At 46.6% G+C, this 20,904-nt stretch overlaps 1 protein-coding gene across 5 annotated transcripts in view; it reads right to left on the minus strand.

Annotated features, from left to right (window-relative positions):
- Positions 1-20,904, minus strand: part of LOC140256630 (uncharacterized) — a 93,691-nt gene that overhangs the window by 68,787 nt on the left and 4,000 nt on the right. Inside the window, exons 3-5 of one of the 5 annotated variants that reach the window (XR_011904821.1) lie at positions 7,099-7,223; positions 2,614-2,770; positions 805-929 (exon numbers count right to left, since the gene is read on the minus strand). The exons of 2 other annotated variants lie outside the window; for them this stretch is intronic. The gene's annotated coding sequence lies outside the window, so the exon portion shown is untranslated. The remainder of the gene's footprint in view (positions 1-804; positions 930-2,613; positions 2,771-7,098; positions 7,224-20,904) is intronic. 2 more of the 5 variants (XR_011904823.1, XR_011904822.1) reach the window with 2 other exon arrangements.

Genomic DNA, 20,904 nt, shown 5'->3' on the forward strand with positions numbered 1-20,904 from the left:
TTCTTTCTAAAGGAACTCCAGATGCTAGTCCAAGCGTCTCGTTCATTTTCCACTTCAATTTTAATTGCTGGTACTGATGATCACTTCTTTTCCTACAATCGGCTGCCAGGTTCTGTCCTGAAATTAGCTGCCTTTCAGAGAGCAGGAAGTGGGAAGAGATTCCTTTATGCAAAATCCCTGGTGTCATCATATTGTCCAAAAGATCTGCCTGACAAGGGCAGAGAGAGCCTAGCAAGTCCATGAATCACAAATTCATTTAGGCCTGATGTGACAAGCTCATCTGAAAGCATGTATGTCCTGCTAATGGCAAAGGTCTCTCTTAAATCGGCTAAGCATCTTGTCCCTTCCTGTTCCCAGGGTTTTTATTACTATGAACTGTTACAGCATTGCCAAATAGACACGAATTAGAACGCAAACTTTGTCAGCATGAAGCTCCAGCCCCATATGTTTGGCGATGCCCCAAAATCATCTGCTGTAACACTTCAAAAAAACATCCACCTAGGCCAGCCCTGTTCTTCCAGCCGCTTCTCACACCTCTGAGCTTGGATATACCCAGCACTGCCAATGCATTGAGAGGGGACAGACACAGGATTAACAAGAGACACCACATGAGGATGGCTGGGATCCAGACCTTCCTTCCAAGCACTGCAGGGATGGAGCCCTGCAGCTAAAGGGTTTCTAACTGCAGTGTCTTAGCTTCCTACCACTATCTGCTCTTTATTTGAGTGGGTGTCAAAGTCCTCTGTGACTTGCCCAACAGTGGAGAGGGGTCAGAGTCAGCCCTACATCCCCTCTTCTGCTCACCAAGGTGTCTAGACAGTCCTCTCTACTGGGACCTCTGAGGGCCCCTCCTCACATGGAATTCTTCAGAAACTCCTCTTGCAAATAATTCTCCATCATCCCAAAATGGCATTCCTGTGCAGAGAACCCTAGAAAACATAGTGCCACAGATCAGCAATTAAGGGGCAAAGATGGACTACAAACAAAGCAAACAAAGGCTTTGCAGGTCACACCTGCACTGCATCAGAGCCACTCTGGGAGAAAACTCGTAGCAAGCCCCATAGGGAACAGCAGCTTTTAAGTCAAACTCGAGTAATAAGATGATCTTGTAGGGGAAAATATTAATCATTATTGGCAGCCAAGAATGTGCACGTCTAACAGAAGACAATTTTATTTTATTTTATTTTTATTACAGCCCAATTGCAGCTGGGAAGACAACATTGGCTAAGAATCATTAAACCTATTGCAGGAATAAATTTTCTTTGAGTCAAACCATAAAAAGGTTTAAAATCCTCTTAAGCCAGTGACAGTTCCTAATGGAACAGACTTTTTTTTTCTGCAAACCAAAAAAAAATTAATAAAATTGCTTTAGATTATTAAGTGAATAGATTAGGCTCCACAATGGAAAATATTTACTCAAGCAAAACCTGTTTAATTTAATACCTGCCTCAATTAATTTTTAAGTTTGGGATTATAATTGGACAGAATAATGACATTTTCTGCTTGTATAAATAGGCACTTGCGAGCCCCATTTGCCCAGAATTCAGGCAGGAGAAGGTGGTAGGAAAGCTTTGCCTTGCTAACCCCCAAGTAACATCAATGCTGCTATATGTGCCAATAACAAGTTAGGCAGCTTATGCAAGCCTGGAAGATATAAGGTGAAGGCAAGTTCCCCTCTTACAGCTGTCCAACACAGTTATTGAAATATCTGCAGGTCATTCACTACTGCTACTGAAATACTGAAATTGTTACTGGAAGTTGTTTCCTTTGTGAATGTGGAGGCAGAACGTTAAGAACAAGATGAGGCTGAGTTTCCTGTCTTCAACACACAGTGGATATCTGATGCAGAATTAGCTTTGATCCATCTGCCAGACCTGGGATGAAAAGAGTGCAGCAACTCCTTGCAAAGGTCTGTGAGTTCGCTCCTTCAAGTTTTCAGTTGGACATTCTGCTTCCAAAGTCAAAGCAGAGGTTATCGCCCCTTTTACACCCCAACATGACTAGCTGGAAGGCTCAGTCTGAGAGCTGCTGACAGTGTTCTCCTTTGGCTACTGATTTGAGAGCAAACCTGGCATCCCTATACTGCTCCATTAATTCTTCTCTCTCTTCTAGAGAGCAAGACGTGGGAAGCATGTGGAACACCAAGCTCCAGCTCCAGCATTCTGAGAGAATGCTGGCTCATTCATTCAGAAAATAAGCCTGAAGGGTCACTTCTCTGCTGCAGGCAGTGCATGAAGAGCTGTTACATGTGAGCAGGTGTGTTTTTTTTTTCCCCACAGTTTACCATCCTCTGCAGTCCATAGCTGTTCTCCCTTCCCTCCCTGAAGTCTGCTCAGATGCTCAGTTTTTAGGCCTCTGAAAAGCTCCCTGATGTAGATTGCAGTGCCCTGCACAGTGCAGTTGAGCCCATGGAAAAAATAAAATCTCTCTACAGAAGTCCCTCACAGTCCAAGAGTTGAAAAATCACCGTTACTGCACCTTGCTTGTCTCTCTTCTAAAAGCCCTCCCTAAGACTGAACTGACATATCCATGAAACATACTGAAATGCTCAGTAACTGCCACCCACAACCACTCATTAACAACATCTCTTTGCATGATGCATGGTTTTCTTACAGATAAGGATTCCTCAGGCAGTTCCACACTCTACTGACATCACTCAGGAGCATCCCGCCATTAGTGTCTGTGCTGGGAAGAAGAACATGCCAGCTGGCTTGCAGCTGTCAGTCCACTCTGATACCTGGCTCCCGTTTCCTCTGGTTGTCAGTACATGCTGCATAATAAACAGTAAAAGGAAAGACATTTGATTAAAATGCTTACTGCCTGGGAGCAATTCTAATCCTGGTTTGACTGGCTCAAACTCAGCCCCGAGAGCAAACACTTTATATATAAAGTCATTGGGGGAGGAATATGAGAAAGCATAAGGGCTTTATTTGACATAGACCTTGCTGGCATATCACAGCATTGTTGTTTGTGCTTTCAAGGCAGGAGCCTTGTTAACAAGGGCTGGTGAGTGCAGCAGGCACTTGCAGGCTCTCTGCTGAATTATTGCTGGTGCAGGTCTGCTTGTATGTCATGCAGAAGGGTCAGAGGGGACAAAAATGAGAGAGAAGTGGATCCAATATTGAAATCTTTCTTATATTAAAGTGAAAACATGAAAGGTCAGGTGACAGAGGACAGTGACAGAGAAGCTGAGAAGCATTTTAGAGCCAAGTAACACTTAAAAACAGGTGAGAAGGAGGAAATCTGTGACAACAGCACACAGTCCATCTGAACTAGCTGTTAATCGCAAGCTGGGAGCCTGTAAAGTGAGGAGCTTGTCAGAAAACAACATCACTAGGACGATAGGCAAATCTTACAAGGTGACTAATTCCAAAAGCCTGAGGAGTCAAACTGTGATCAAAGAGACAGGCAGGGACCAGAAGAAACAGCAAGGAAACCTCAGTTCTTCTCCTAAAGGTAAAGAGAGGTGAATTACAGAACAATAGACTGTCCTGAATCACCCCCCCCTCCCCCCGGTCCCAAATGCAGTTGAAGGAGAACTGTGCACGTGATGCTGACTGACAAGTCTGGAAGACTGTCTGGGGGAAAGGAACAAGAAGGGTAATTTTACTGTCATGTACCACAGAGGGGGTGCAAGTAAAATCTCAGCATGAGAAAATGACAGTGTATCTATCTTAGGTCATTTACATGCCTAGAAAATCCGTGGGAGGAGAACCAAAGTTGCTGCATCTGACAGAGGCAACACAACTGCAATGTGCCTGGGAAATGGAAGCTTACAAACAATATTTGCAAGCACTAAAACCAGTATCATGTTCACTATTTCCAGAAACTCAAATAACAAGTCTTAATAATTTAGGTTTCCAAGCAACATGCCTTTGCACCCTCATTATAGGCTCGATCACAAGAAGCAAACACAAGCCATGGTCTCATCTTGTTAAGCACGCTGAAAGAATGCTGCCAAGGGAGAGAGCCATGCTCAGCAGTGTACGTACATCCCAAGGACACATTTAAATGCAACAAAAAGCCATACATGAGCTAAGGAGCACTAACAGTCAAGGAGGCAAATGCTGGATAACAGCAATAGACATCAGGTATGTTGCTACTGGTAGCAATGTAGCTGTTAGGAGGGAACAGAGAGGCTTAGCAGTCACCTGACTGCTCAAAAGACCTGGGTACTCTAGAGGATTTTAGGTAGACAGGGAGGAGGAGCTGGACCTTGGTAATATTCTACAGGAAGGACTGGACAGTTTTTGGCATAGCCTTGATGTTTAGAGAGAGGCCAAGTCAGTGAGGAGACAGGTGTCGGGAGGATGATAATAAAAGCTCAGAAACATCAAGGAAGGTAGAAGAGAAAGCAAGAGAAGATTAAAAACTCTGCACTGATTGTGTGAGCTAAAGCCAGTAGGTGGGTAGCCACAGAGTGCTGTCAGAAGGACAGACAATTAATTTGGACAGCACATGACAGGCAGGGAGCAAAGTGATCATTGTGAGTCATGAGCAGGACATTACATATGCAAAATGTGTAAATAAGGTCACCCAGAGAGGGAACACAGAAGAGGAAAAGAGAAAGGCTGGGAGAATGGAGAGTGATGGAGCAGGTGAAGAACTGCAATCACAGAATTATAGAATCATTTGAGTTGGAAGGGACCCTTAGAGGTCATCTAGTCCAACTCCCCTGCAATCAACAGGGACATATACAGCTCCATCAGGTGCTCAGAACCTGGTCCCACCTGAGCTTGAATGTCTTCAGAGATGAGGCATCCACCGCCTCTCTGGGCAACCTGTGCCAGGCCCTCACCGCCCGTAAGTGTAAAAAGCTTCCTCCTTACATCCAATCTAAATCTTCCCTCTTGTAGTTTGAAACCATTTCCCCTTGTCCTACCACAACAGGCCATGCTAAAGAGTCTGTTCCAGGACTGACCCCTGAGGGACATCACTTATCCCTGACCCCCACCTGGTCACTGAGCCATTGACCACCACTCTCTGGGTATGATCTCGCAACCAGTTCCTCATCCATCAAACAATCCACATGTTAAACCTGTATCTTTCCCATTTGGAGAAAAAGTCACAGTGGTAAACTATGTCAAAGGCCTTACTGAAGTCCAGATAGGTGGCATCAGTGGTTCTTCCCTTGTCCACAGATGCGGTCAATACGATGCAGAAGACTTGAGCAGGACGGGTGAGGAGTCAGGTTTCCCAATGAGAAGAGAGACCTTCCAGAATAAGAGGTCACACCCTTGTTCGAGCTCTTGACAGCTACACTACAGGAAAGGGCAGTGAAGCCCTCCCAGAGACAGTTACAGGATCACTATCACACCCAAACAGAGGAAAACACACTGGCCATAACCTGGAAAAGACAACATCACAGCTATAGCTGGCAGGGAGTTGTGCTGGGCAGCTGCTACCCAGATGCTGGAAGAAGCAGGGGTAATATCTGTGATGTGCAGGGGCTGGAACAGTGGGATCCTGAAAATCACACTGACTCTAGACTATGCAGTCAGCTGGCCAGACACTGCATACTGAAATTGCCCACTTACCTGAGACTGTCGGCTGGAAAGCATGGACAACAGGCAAAGAACAGCCAGGTTCACTTGTCCATGGTAACAGCATCCAATTTGTCATGAAGGGATTCACGCAATTTACAGAGGGATGTGTGTTTTTATTTATTTATTTTTGCAGGTTTTAGGTAGTTGCCTTAACAGCCCCATACTACAAAGAGATTCTGAAACAAGAGGATCCATTTCTAGCTGTGCAGAGACACTCTGTAAGTCTTGAATGCCAGAGCAGGGGGGGAAGGGACACAGGGAATGTACCAATGGGGTTGTATTAACAGGACCTATTCCAGCATTTAAACCAGCTGGATGCAGTTTTGCTGCTGCCTGATCTGAGGACAATAAAGAGTCAGATATTTTAGTGCCTGCAAATGCCTGACCAAAGCGACGGGGAAGTACGGGTGAGGCACTTAACCACTTAAGTAAGTGGTCTAGACATTATTCTGTCTCTGCCTGCATGTGCACAGCAAAGGCATACTGCTTTTAAGGCTCAAACCCTGATGGAAGCAAGATGTTACGCAGCCTTGATTCATAAATGAGCTATGCCAAGAAGTGACTGCTTCTCTCCCAGCACTACGAGACAGTAAATGTAAACTCCTCATACAACAATCCTCCCTGACTGACAGGTACTCTGTGCTGAGCTGGTTTCAGGTTTAAGCAGCAGAGGTTATTTGGAAGCCAGGTTCCAAGAGGAGCAGCAGGATGGTAAGGACAACAAGCCCCACTCTGACAAATTGCCTGCTTACCTGCTACAGAAATTCCGAGATTCTCCTATGAAGCTTCACGTACAAAGAGAATCAAGGCTGTATATTTTTGTCCAAATTCCCATTACTAGACTTCATCAGATCATTCCAGACCCTGAGACTGCTGTCTCTGTGCAGTAATAGCCATTATCCTAAAGCTTTGTGTGTGTTTATGTTACCCTTCCATTTTCCCTTCAGGTATGACAAGCAATTCTTAGAACATGTTATAAACTCTTCTGCTCTGGAGTTCTGTCACCTTTCATTGCACTCAGATGAGACCGAGGACATATTTTCAAAGTAAATCAATAAACAACATTTAAAACGGTCCTACAGACACAATACCACAGCTCTTCTCTCTCCCCAGTTACCTTCACTTTACTCATCCAGCCCAGATCACAGTTTTAAACACGATGAATGCAACTCAACCAACCAAATGAGCAAGATCCAAACATCAAAGCCCCTCCTGAAATCCCAGTGCCACCGTACAGCATAGGAGGATGAGCTAAGGTCTGGCTGAACGGGGAGCTGTGCGGTGCTCAGAAGTGCCAGTACTCATCATGTTGGCTGTCGCACAGATCTGAGCAGGTTTGAGGGCATCTCGTGGCATAGGGATATGCATACACTCATACCCTCCTCATTGCCATCCACTGTGCCCACATACAGGCTGCAGCCATGGTCTCCTGTTTGTTTTAGACGGCCCTATTTGTTTTAGAAACACCTGAAGAAACATTCCAACCCCAGTGAGAGGCTATAAAGCATATTTGATAGACTTCCTTAGGAATCCAAGGGGAATACATACTCACCCCTGCTGACGTTTACTGCCTGCGGCTCCTTGCGCTCCCCAGTCCCCCAGCACTCACAGGATCTGGTCTTTGTTAGCTTTCCATGAAGCTAACAAGGCTGTGCCTCCTTAAGTGGCTCCTCCAACCTGAATCATAATAGACCCCATCAGAGCAGTATGGACTGTTGGCTAAACACTTCATTAAGGAATAGTGAGAGGTAGGTTATTCATCATGTGCAGCTGTCCTGCTCTCCAGGATCAATGCTGCACACAGGGTGAGGGTAAACTCCTGAAGAAGCTCCCGACAAAAAGCCCACATTAATATGCTTGCAAAAAGATTTATAGAGCAAATTAATTCCGCTAGTTGAATTATTTGGATTTTGTTCTTTAATTTCAAAATCAAATGCTGTGTAGACACACTGGTGACCCTGAGGCAGCAATGCTGCCAGCTCTGCCAGAAAGCAGGGCTGCTGTGACAACACCCCATCACTCTGCCACCTATCAGCTGTTGGTGTTCAGCCCAGCTGCATTCCCATCTGACAACTCCATTACCAGCATGCCCATGGTTATATTGGTGCATTTCTTGGACTGACTCAGGGCATCTGCTGGCTGTTCTCAGCTCTGCTGTTATCTCTCACTGTGCAATAAAGCAAATTATTCAGAGCAGAAGTGATCTCTTATTCTGGTTGTCTTCATGTTTTGGTGCCTGTTCCATGCCTTTGTGCACTGCACTGCCTATGCAGAGCCTGGTAAGGGTAATTTACACCTGCGGAACACAGACTCAGCCCCAGAACTCCCCAGGACCTCACTCTAAGCAATGTTCTTTTATGACTCAGGGTCTCCTTCCTAGAGCTGCCTGCCGTCATGCCTCAGCATCTCCATGCCCACAAATACTCACAGGGGTATTCTATTAGTCACTGCATATAATATTGGACTGCCACATTTCATATCACAGGAGACCTATGGAAGCCTGGAAAGAAGGTTTCTCTTCACACAGCAGCCTGAGGCCATATCCACACCACTCTGGCATTACAGATCCTTCCCTGCTTAGTACACTGTAAGTGAGCTGTACACAACACTTTGATGCCCTCTCTCTTCCTGTGCCTTCACTTCAGCATTCCCTGTCCTTCATCCAGGCAAACCTGATATTCAGAATGGCCAAATTCATCCAAGTTCCCATTCAAAACATCACCTTGTTCCATATGTCCCTGCAAAGCATAGGGAAGCCTGCCCTAGGATACTGAGACCAGCTACATGGCCACAGTGCTACTCCCCTTTCCCACTGCCACAGTGACACTTTGCTCTGTAGTGCTGAGGATGGTTAGGAATGCCCAACCATAGGGCAATTAATTAATACGAATAATCATATTAACTGCAACCCGAAGACAACTCTTAGCACACTGGTGTTAGAGATATACTTGTCCTGGGCATAGCTGCAGCACCTAGCCCTTGAGATCCCTGCATTCTCTCTCTGCCTGTCAAGAGTCAGGTGGTGTCATTCCTAGAAGGTGAATAAATTACTATTGCAAATTACTCTGATGAAGTGGCTTTTATTAGAAAGCCAGACACAAAGGGAGCTTGCTGATTGGCTAACAGTGATGTCATACCAGGCACAGCACTCAAATGCACAGATACGAATTTTCTCTTCTATATTTTGTGGGCAATTTTCATTTTATGCTGGCAATAAAGCTTTGCCAGCAGAGCCTCTTACCCTGTGAGTGTGATGGGGGGTCTGTACCCTTCAAGTGGCTGACGAAAGCAAAGTGGCCTTTGTTCCTGTGTCTTCCAATGAACCTAAGGCTAACAGTTTTCACTCACAAAGGCTCTGTGTTTTATTGCTCTATTAAATCCCGTTGCTCTATTTTCCTAGGGGGGGTAGCAGAGAAATTGGCATTTTTTTGGCTTGCATGAACCTAAAATCATTCTGTTCACAGAGATTTTGCTATTTACAAACCAAAGCTCAAAGTGCAGGCAACGCAACAGCCCAGCTACCATTCCAATCTTCAGCAAAAGGCAACAACGGTGCAACAAACTCCCAACAAATTATTTTGCAAGTTTCACCTATTGGCTTTTCCTCTCTGCTAAACAACTGTGAATTTCTGTGAGCTCTGTCAGCGAGGCAAACTCAGTGACCAGCCCACTGCATGCTTTGTGTTCCTGCTGTTTCCTCTGCCAGTTACGTAGCACTGAGGTTTAAATTCTGCCAAGCAGGACAAGCCGAATACTTCCAGTGCTGCAAACAAGCTCCTGCTTGTGCTGTACAAACGCTGCGCTCTCCTCTATCATACAGCACAGATCCTGAGCTGACCTGCACAGCCTGCGCATTCTTCTTGAGTAATGATTCAAAAGTCACTTGTGCTATGAGGGCACAAAACAAAACACATCTATCATTTGGAAGCTGTAGAACATCCTGCAAACCCCCAGATAGTCAGACAGATGAAACCAGGCGCTGAGGACTGCTGGAGAGCTCAAGCATTCGCAGCTCCCAGTCCTGGGGTCATGACTCTGCATCATCATCAACTCTGTTTTCTACCAGGGGGCTGGAAGCCAGAAATCATCATCTCTTATCACCTGAAGATTTGCTGAGATGCCTGCCCTTTCTGGATAACAACAGCTGCCCTCAGACTGCTCAGGGCTGGATCTGAGACCATTTGAAGTCCTGAGGGTAAAGGTGCAAGGGATGTGTTTCAGGGAAAGCAAGGCAGTGACAGCCTGCCTGGGGAGCTGAATTGGGGAGAAAAAAAGGAGAAGAAAAAAAAAAAGAGGGGCAGAAATCATAGAAGAGGAATCTGGTCAGGACACATGGTCAGCATCAGCAAAAAAGGTCATGGCGCTCAGGTTTAAGGCCTGGCACAGGTTCAAATTACCCTTTTTTGATCTGACCTCCTTTTCTGTCCAAGGAAAACAGCAAAGAGGAAGGAGCCATGAATCCTGGATCCAGACCCTGATTCACTGTTGCATGACTTGGCTTCACACCCCTCTTCACTTTTACCACTCTGTGCTCTGAGATGAAAATTACTAAGTGCATCAGGAGGATCTTAAGTAAAACAATTGAACTGTTTTTAAGAGTTTTAGTATAGCATCTTTGACATGCTGGCTAGAGCCACCACAAACCGGAGCCGGGAAGCTCAGAACAGTCCTCAGATATTGAATTACCGTTCAGAACCCGATCAAATTCCAAAACCACAACCGCCAGCCAAAAGAAGAAGCCTCTGCAGAGCAGAACACACCCACACAGATGGCACGGACATCAAAGTGATGGTGCTAGGCCCAACTCTGCTTCTCCCTTCTCAGAGTAGTACCCTAGCTCACACCTTTGGTTCCAGTTGCATTATTCCCCCAAAATGAAGCAGCCAGACTCTGGAGAAGACCACGGTACCACCTACTCAGCACTTGCCTCACAACAAGAGGTCGTGCATCGCTTAGCTTCGTAATGAAGTTGTTTCTGATGTATCAGTCAGCCCCTCCCTCTCACTTGAGGCCAGTATTAGCATCACGTCTGGATTATAGCACACAGTAAGCTGTTCTGGGGTGATATGAATCAAAGCCCTGAAAGTGGGATTCCGTTTAATTAATCGTGGCTGACAGACAAAGGTATTGATTGCAGATTGAAAGGTTCAGGATTGGCCTGAAGGACAATTATTGCAGGGCACACCGCGTGAGGGGGATATTTCTGAATCTTGAGTGATGTGGGAGGTAAGCAGGGAGGAAATAAGTGAATAATTACAGCTAATTAAAACTTGTGTGTGCATCCCAACATTGGGTTGACTAATCAACCACCGCCAACAGCCAGAAGAAAAAAGGAAATAACTGCCCAGGATGACAAAGGGACGCTTTTGCCTCCATCGAGCTTCTTCCTGCACAGATGGGACATCAAATCTGCCAATGGGGCAACACGGGGCTGCCCCGGGGGATCGGCCAGGCGACTGCTGTCGCTACAGGAATAATGAAAGGTATGCAGGCCAGCAGAGAGGGCAGATGGAGGCAAAGCTGCAGCTAGCAATCTGTGCACGCACAGCGACCAACCCACTGCTCCCTGTCCACGGGATCCCCATAATCTCCCAAGGCAGACCTGCTGTTACAAACGCTCTCATCACTAACACAGCAGGGGCGGCTAAGCAGAGAGAGTGAATGATCTAGCAGGGGGTTAATAAAAGGACTGACGCAGAACAAAAAAGCCTGTCAGTCGCTATACGATGTGCTCTCCACCCCCAGGAAATTAAAAATTGTAGCCTGCAGAGTATGCTGTTTCCTCGGCAGGACTGAACGGGGCAGTGGGACAAGGAAGGGAAAGAAGGAAAGGAAGGGAAGGAAAGGAAGGGGGCAGCGGGGGCTGGGAGTCAAATCCTTTTTTACATCTGTCACTTACGATGCTATACACTAAGCACTGTTTTTCTGAAGGACCAGTATAGCTGGTCTCTCAAAAGTCCAAGCCACTTTGTGTGTTGCTTCCAGCAGCTCATCCCAGAGAGTCAACTAGACCTTGCCAGGCTGCTCTGCCTGAAACTAAAGTCCACGCTAGCATGTTTCCATGGAAATGGGAGAGAACAAATGCCTGTGACATGATACCCCTTTTCTGATGCAGATTTGGACCATTTCTAGCATTCTTTCCAAGGAAAAACCTTCAGGCCTGGATATTTTGCAGGAAAAACTGATGCAGAAGAAGAAGGAAAAAACAACTGATCATATGAACCAAAACCCACCAGCTTTTCTGGTGAGCAGCAACTGAACTCTAAAGCACATTAATCCACCAGAAACACCCTCCAAGGCAAACAGAGCTCGCTTCCCATCACAAGCACTAAACGCAGTTCACAAATTCACTGGCTCCTTGCTTTGTACAAGTGGTTAGAAACAAGCTCTTCCCTCCCCTCTTCGGGCTGATCGGTCTAAAGTTGCCCCGCAAAGGAAGAAATCTCAGGGCTCCAAGGTGAACCCCTGCTGTTGTTTTGTGCCCGTCATTGTCTGCGCTGCGCATTGTCTGCAGGCTTGGCAGGCCCTCATTTCTGCCCGCCTGTGCAGCACGGGCCCGCAGCGCCCTCTCCTGCAGGCCAGCCCGCCGCGGAGCATTCGGCACTACACAGCCAGACGGGCACCGCGGGGCCACCAAAGCACCGTGGCACACACAGCCTGATGCTTCGCTTGCTGCTGGGGTGCTGTCCTGGTCCCAGCTTCTGGTACAGAGCAGCCACTGTGCAGAGCTGGCATTTCAAAGGGGCTGATCCCCGCAGCACTCAGGATTTCTAACAATAACTTCTCAGCACTTTGAGCCAAAGCCTGTGGTTTTTTGGCAAGTGAAGGCACAAATCCTTGCCTGCACGTTGCTTTCTACCAACTGCTGGGCACTCCAGATAAAGGCGTGCTCTGTTTGCAGAGGCTTGCTGAGGGCCTGAGTTTGGCATCAGGAGCATGGAGCGCTCCTCTCCCAAGGTCTGACTGCACTTCACATCATACTGCACAGCTGAAATAACTCACCAGTCTGTTCTTGTATCATCTCCATAGAGCGTTTCTCAAGCCTGGCACACCAGGAGCACCCCAGCAGCTGGCTCCTGCCATCCCCATGGCCTGTCCTGGGAGGAGGGTTTAGGAGAAGAAATGCAAAAGGTCTTGTACAGAGCCAAAGGTAAAACAATGACACATCTTGGTAGGAAGTTACTTGGCTGGCCTGGAATTATCATTTTAAAGGGTATGAATAAAAGAGCCTAACTAATGTAGATACATTACATGGATAAGGTTAAATAAAGCTCATCTACAGTTGCTGTTTTACCTTCCCAGTGGGTGAAGGTGAGGTGTTCTGCTTCCAGGAGATGCAGAAAAGCATCAGGCCCCTTCCTCAGGCACAGCAAGATTGGACATGAAACACTGCCTGGCATGTCAGGCCTAGAAGAATCCACCTTGGTGCTTCCATGCTATCAGGAATGATGTATGAGACAAGTAAGCTTCCTTCACAAGGAACAACACTTCCAAGAAGCAATGGCTTTCTGACTGGCACGATAAAAAAACCCAAACAAACAAACAAAAAACCACAAACATAGAAACAAAGTAGAACACATTTCTCTTCTTCCTCCCTGCAAGGAACTGCAGAAGGTCCCCAGCTCCATCCCAGCACAGCCAAACTGTTTCATGCATCACCAGCCTTGTTTTGCTCATTACTTTAGCTCAGCGTACTTGGCACGAGCACAACTTGCGCTGTACTGAGGAAGACTGCTCGTTCCTTCCTTGCTGCTATGAGATATCCTGTGCACGCTGTGTGGGAGGCTAGATGTGGGTGCGTGCAAGCCAGTCTTAGGATGACAGGCTGGCTGGTTGTAATAGGGCCGGGAGTCTTTTCCAAATCCTACAGCAAGCTGGTAGGCCTACACTCCTTCTGTGTGCTGCTGATCAAGCCCCAGGAGGCTGCATATTTCACTGTTCTCCAAGTCTCATTCATCTCACACTTGCAGTGAGTGTATGTATTTGTGGTTTCAGTGAAATATATGACTCTCTACTGCTAGGCTATATGAACAAGAATTTATCTGCTCTGCAGATTCTGCTGGCTTCCAAGCATGTGATTTATCCTGAAAAAAACAGCCTAACACTGACAGGATCTCCTGGTGGTAGTTCCAGGTGGTCTTTTGTGTGCTGGTGATAGAAGGTTTTGTTTTCCCTTTGTCCTTTTCCGCCATTTGATGGCTGTGGTAACACAGAGAGGATAAGCCTCAAGGCAGACGGATACCAAAAAGTCATTAAATTCTCCTTGTTGTGCTCCAGGGAAACAGGAACAGGTCATCCCCATATTGCCCAAAGGAGGCACAGGCAAGGCCTACGTGCCACACCTTCACTACTGCTGAACATCAACACATGCACCCTGACATCAAACATTGTGCCAGGCTGGCACATCCAGCTCTGACAGTCCTGAAGTCTCTCCCTCGATTCACTGTGTTTAAGACAGCTGTGGCCATGCAGAGCTCCAGCTTTCCAGGTACTGAAGTTTACAGCTGATTTCTCTTGGGTGACTGCAGATGAAAACCCAAAGTGTACAACTGGCAAAAAGAATCTTAAAAAGAAATATTTTCTGCGTTAGGTAATGAACAGAGGAACACATCTAGATTCACTGGGTGTAGGTCAGTCCTGCATGAGACACACAGGTTTTTGCCTTGCTTGTCCTTCTGAATCTTTCCCCTTCCCAAAAACATCAGTCTTCTGCCATGCAACTCCCAGGTCAGCACTTCCTGGGGCTCACACTATATAAAACACTTGCAGACAGTAAATAGGACTTCTCTGGTGTCCCATAATCTTGACAGAGTATCAAATATTTGCAATTAAAGAGCTGTCTTGCACGACATCTCAAAATCCTTCTAATTACACCCAAGATGGGCACACAGCCTGGCTGATGCTGTGGTCTTCTGCATTTTCTTCTGCTCAGAAGAAATACCTCATTTTATTTTGCCTTGCTGTATTTATGATCTGAAAAGCTGCCCAGGGTCCCAACTGGGCACACTTTTGTCCTTTCCTTGCCATGCAGATACAAGCTGCAGCATGCAGTTTCAGCAAAATGAGCTGAAGACATTTTGAGGGCACTAACAGCGGCATTTTACAACTGCTCTGTGGGGATTTGATCTCCTTTTAGTTGGAAGACCTTCTGCCCCTGAAGCACAGCTTGAACTTCTCACGTGAGACTGACAATTGCTAAACATTCCTGTGCTATTTAGAGGCTTCTTAGCTCCGTTGACAGTGGTGACATTAAGAGGAAAGACATTATTGTCCTGCCACTGCATTTACTGGCAGCAGATGACAGTCATCCTCAGTTCATGAAGGGATAAGACCAGCTGTGGGTTAGGTGCGTTATCTCGATGTAGAAGACTCCAAAACAGCTTTCTTTGGTAGGTCTAATTAAAGATTTGCCAATATTTGAATGATTTGCAAGAAATCTGGAGTTTCCATATCCTAACAGTGTCTGAGCTGGCTTATTAGCAGTGGGCAGACAGCACACCACTTCCCAAGGTGAAGTCACAACCTCGGAAGCCAGCAGGTGCCTGCTGCATGCTATTATAGCAAACTATGCTTTCATTTCAGGACTGTTCTCCAAGCTCCTGTTAGCAGACTAATGAGTTTATGATTATGATCTGCCACAGCTTTTGTCCTCAATATGTATCTGCACCTGCCTGCAGAACATCACTGGGTACTACACTGAGTCCCATCCGCTACCGTGAGCGGCACAGGGTGCACTGCTGCTACTTACTGCCCCAAAAGGCATGAGTTATTTCTATCCAAACATTCACAAGTGCTAAGAATGCGACAGTCTATGTTTAAACCATGCTAAAGAGCCAGCTGGGAAGTGGGTGGAAATGAATCTTTTGTCAAATCACTACATTCCATTTTCTCCAAATTAATTAATTCACAAAGAACATAGCCCTTCATGGATTTCACAGCTAAAAACAAAGCCACTCTCTCCTCCCCCTACGTTATCTGTCAGTTGTGCCACAAGGAACAAAAGAGCTCTGTTGTTCCTCATTTGATCACATCACTGTGTGTGTGTGTGTGGGGGGGGGGGGGGGGGGGGAAGAAAAAAAAGCCTGTCTTGACTTTCAATTCACCTAAGGTTGCGAGCTGCCCCACATCAGCTTTTCTACACTTACATCCAAACATCTGTTCCTGCCTGCTGCTTGGAGCTGACCTACAAGGTTGTGACCCAGCCCCTAGAGAGCAGCCGGGCACTCAAGGCACACCCCAGTTCTATTTTCAGATCAAATTTACCTCAGTTTCTATTAAATGCCAGGTGTCTGTTTGATGTCTCTGCTGTGGTGGCAACTCTCAGATCACATTTGGCTTCCCATGGACAAAATCCAAGAGCAACGGATGGCTGGATGGGTGCCCAGCTGGAAGCTCAAAAGCCTACCAGGGAGAAGCACTGCAGTACCTGTGACTTCAGCTGAACAGAAAAAATAACATGCAGTGCCACTGAGAATCCAGCTGTCCACAGGCTCCTCACCTGGCAGCAGTGCCTGAGTCAGCCTCACCTACCTGTGTAACTTGCAAGCCTTGTCAAGTGCTTAGTGCATCACTGTGCCTTCTTGCAGTTGCATCCCAAGCAGCTGTCCAGAGCTGTCCTTTTCACCTTCAGCTGCTTACTGAATGCTAAATCAAGTAGTAGACCCCACAGTTATCAGCTCTGTTCCCCTAAGAGAGCTCTGCTTGGGATGGGTTTCTTACACCTCTCCCTGTTTGACATCTCAGGCCTTTGCTTGAAGAGAAGACCATGCTCAATAACACCTCAACACTCACAACAAAACACCACACAGCCACAGAACATTGCACTGCACATCCACAGCGCCCGTTACCTCCTCTCTGACAGTGGTGAATAGTGTGAAGCCTGGGAAAGAGACAGCAAGCAATCATTCACTGGTCACCCTCCAGACACAGATGGCTTCATAACCCTCCATGACATTTCTCTGGAGCATCTCTGCTTGACACTGAAGCATGCCATTAGTTCAGCTTCTGTACAGAAGCTGGTCCAGATCAGCAATCATCTTTGTTGCTCTTTCTGAAGATATATAAATATATATTTTAATATAAAGCAGTTTTTTTGAGATGAGCAGGCAACCAGAACTACTCTTGCAAGCAGCATTCAGCTAAAGAGAGTGTTTTGTCCAAGTAAAATTAGCAGCTGTCTTTGGAGCAAGTCACAGACAGGTCTAATCAGTTTCCTTCAGAGGCAGACAATGGACTCACTCGCAGTTAAGGTCTTCTGCACGCTTGATATTTCAACTGGAGTTAAAGTATGAAACAATAAAGTGACACAATAATCTGCTTTGACAACTATGACATAGTGAATACATCAGCTGTTATGTCTGAAATAACTGCTTTCTTCTTCATAGTTGCAAAGGAGGAGAGCCTTTCTTGCACATTCAGCACAGAGGTGCTGCCAGGGCTTTCTCTGTTAGCCTACCTGCCCACTGGGCCTCGTCTCCCAGAGCACCACCAAGCGGGCCTTCAATGCTATGAGCTGAACAGCCACTTGTACAAGAGATGAGCTTTGCTCTAAGTTGCTGAGAAGAGCCCAACCACCTAAATTAGCCTGAAGACACTGCAAAATAGCATTAATTCCTGCAGCATTCATGAAGCATCATCTCAGAGCTCATAACATGAATACAACAGCATATAATAACGTGCAGACTTTTGAAAGGAACTCTCTGGAATCTATGGGTCAGTCAGCCATACGGCCACAAAGCATTTTGCTGCAATCTACCTGACTCTCAGTTCAAGCTCCTTTGGTTAGCTGTGTCTCCTTGTCATACACGATGCCTAGCCTAGAGGCAGCACATCCTCACAGGAGCTACAGGTGCCTCAGAACTACAAAGGGAAAATGAATTTCATGCTCACAGTGTTTCAGTAGTATCTGCATGGTAGTATAAGTCTGAACAGACATCAAACAGTATTTACAATAGCACAGATTCTGCCCTGGATTTCTGTGATTGAGTTAGTATTATTCCCAGAGCATAAGAAACTACTTGCTTTGAAATTTGTTCAGCTCCTTCCCCCTGTAATCAATCTCACCTCCCCTTTGCTTCTCTGCCTCCTTTTTGTTTTACAGAACATTTTCCTGAGCATTTCACATGTGCATCACTTTACTCAGCCACATTTCTTTTGGAGAGGCTTCAACTTCTCCACGTGTTGTCTGCCCTCCTCTGCTGATTAGCAGAGAAGAAGCAGCTGCCCTCCTCTGCTGATTAAGACAAATCTGTTTTCACAGACAATCACTATCATTGGATCATCCTACACCGAGCCCTCCACACCTTACACAGAAGGAAAATAGCACCACAACTTTCTTAAAGCCAAGTACTGTTGCTAAAACTCCTGCAGACAGATCTGCAGAAGATAGTTTTTCTAGACTGCACTGTTTGTGAGTGGTGTCGGTTAATATATGACATGGGGATGCATACGAGTAGTTTACAATATGAACTATGAAATATACAAATAGTTTTGGCAGTCTCGCTGGTGAAATTCTCCAGCAGCTGCCTCTCAGTAGACCAATACACAAATTTATTGCAAAACACAATTCGGGGCTTCAGTTCACATGATAAAACGTGCCTAGCTCAAAAGGCACATTGCATCAGTTAGCACATCGCCTGCCCATCAGAAAGCAGAGCGTGGCACTGATTGCTACAGCCCTCAGTCCCCATTCCTTGAGCTGCAGCACAGCCTACACTACGCTTCACCCAACACAATTCTTCCACAGCTGTGATCAGAATGAGACACTTTTTGCTGGTAAAACTGCGTGGCTCTCAGCTAGAGATCATGCCTCTTCCCTCTCTTATGTTCACAGAACTCCGACCTGAGCGTGCCCTACCCATTGGCAAAGTAACCTCAGCATGCTCTCACATACAGCTCTGCAAGCAGGCAGAACTAAGGACAGCAGACACTTGGGTTTCTCTGTTCTAGTCTAGCCAGCAGTGCCTACAGCCTTCTTCTACACTCCTCCACCACAGCAAGAGCCTAAATTAAAGCCTAAAGGGTTGCAAATGAAAGGCTTCACAGAGATCTATTTTTTAGGAGTTTTCTTGAATGGTAATAGAAATAAGTGATCCATTTGTGATGTATAATCTTGCTGATGGGGTGGTACTACTCCAGTCTGTTAGAGGTACACGCTGATAACACTGTTTAGCAGCAGTCTGTCTGCCCTCGCTGCTGCACTACTAGAGAGACACCAAACATTTAAAACCACACTCACAATGGCACCAGCATCACCTACATGACAGGAACAGAGTTTGTAGAGGATGCAATAAGGAACACAAAGTATGTTTTAGATACAATCCACACTACGCTCCCCAGTTGCTATGTAGATTGGATGGATCTAGCAGACTGAAGAATATTTCATGAGCTTTGTTTCCACATCTCCTTTCCCAAGGTTGGGCATCTGTCATTCATCTCCTGCCTTGCTGAAGAAGTTGGAATAGAAGAAAGCACTTAAAGCATTGCTTTATCCTGCTCACATCAGATGTAGATCTATCCTTTCTTCTGGGTCATTACACAGTGTCATCACCCAACAGCTCTCGTAGGACTGTTTACAGGGCCAAACCTGTCAGATAAAGAGGCGTTTAGCCGGCCTGTTGTTCTGCAGCTCTCAACAACTGGCAGCCCTGCTCACAGCCGGATCTGCTGCAGGGAGGGGGCCAAAGCCCTGCCAACCAGAGCAGGTGGCTTATGCCAGGCCCCAAAGCAAAGCCAGCACACAGGCTGCATTTAGAAGTAGGGACTTCAGGCTCAGCTCAATTTCACACTCACAAGCTAACTGGACACAATCATTCACATCCACCCATCTTCTGAAAAGGAAACCTCTCCCACCTGGCTCCCCTTCTTTTTGCTGTTCTACTCGACTAGACTTCTCTATTTTCCCCTAAGCCTATCATCCCACATGCTAATACTTCCCAGGCTTCCTAACTTCCCCTCTACTTCCAAAGGACCCTTTTCCAGTTGGTGCTGCTGCACTAACTTGCAGTCTCATCAGAACAAGAATAGCATTAGAGAACCACCAGGGTGTGAACTAGGAATCATCCAGTCCAACCATCAGCCCAGTAAACACGTCCTTAAGTGCCACATCTCTGCCTTTCTTGAATGTCTCCAGGGACAGTGACTCCACCACCCCCCTGGGCAGCCAATGCAGTACCACTCCTTTGGTGGCCATTCCTTCTCATCATATCACAGCTACCTGAGAGCAGAGGCTGACCTCCATCTTGTCACGATCTCATTTCTGGGAATTTCTAGGAGAAATAAGGTCCGCCTTGAACCTCCTCCAGGCTGACCCATCCCAGTTCCCTTAGCTCTCCCCAGAACACTTGTGCTCCAGACCTCTCACAGCTCTGCTGCCCGCCTCTGGGAGCACTCCAGGGCCTCAATATCTTCCTTAATGTGAAGGGTGCAAAACAACACAGCACTCATGGTGCAGCCTCACCAGTGCTGACTACAGGGGGATGCTCACCTCCCTGCTCCTGTTGGCTGCACTATTTCTGGCAAAAACCAGAATGCCATTGGCCTTCTTGGTCACCTGGGCACACTGCTGGCTCATGTTCAGCCAAGCATTGACCAACGGCCCCAGAATATTTTCTTCCACACAGCTTGCCAGCCACTCTGCCCCAAGCCTTGTAGAGATACACAGGGCTATTGTGGCCAAAGTGCAGGACCCAGCCCTGGGTCTTGTTGAGGCTTATCCCATTGGCCTCAGCCCATTGCAGGCTCTCTGTAGGGCCTTCCTGCACTCACACAAATCAATGCTTCCTCCCAACTCAGTGTCACCTGCAAACCTACTGAGGGTGCATTCAGTCCCCTCACCCAGATCACCAATAAAAACGTCAAACAGGGTCTGCCTCAGTACTGCCCCGTGAGGAGGGACATGACCACTCATGACCGATCGCCAACTGGATTTAATTCCATTTACCACCACTCTGTTTCATTCCTTCAGCCAATTCCTTACCCAGCAAAGAGTACACCTGTGCAAGCCATGGGCTGCAACTTCTGCAGGAGAGTGCTGTGGGAGACAGAGCCAAAGGCTTTCATGAAATCTAGGTAGATTACATCCACAGCCTTTCCCTCATTCACCAGAAAGGTCATCTGGCCACAGAACGCAATGAGGTTGGCCAAGCAGCAGCTGCCTTTCATGAACCTCTGCAGGCTGGGCCTGATCCCCTGGTCGTCCCATACCTGCAAGCCAAGACTTCCTCAAAACAAATTTTTCTCACGTATTCTTTGATAATTTCCTAACCATTCTTCTTCTGACAAAGGGTTTACTCCCTCAGTTTCTGATGACCTGGGCTATTTTCTTCAGTAACAGGGCAATACTTCCTGTGCATAGGCT

This window comes from Excalfactoria chinensis, chromosome 10, assembly GCF_039878825.1.
Source record: "Excalfactoria chinensis isolate bCotChi1 chromosome 10, bCotChi1.hap2, whole genome shotgun sequence".
Classification (NCBI taxonomy): domain Eukaryota; kingdom Metazoa; phylum Chordata; class Aves; order Galliformes; family Phasianidae; genus Excalfactoria; species Excalfactoria chinensis.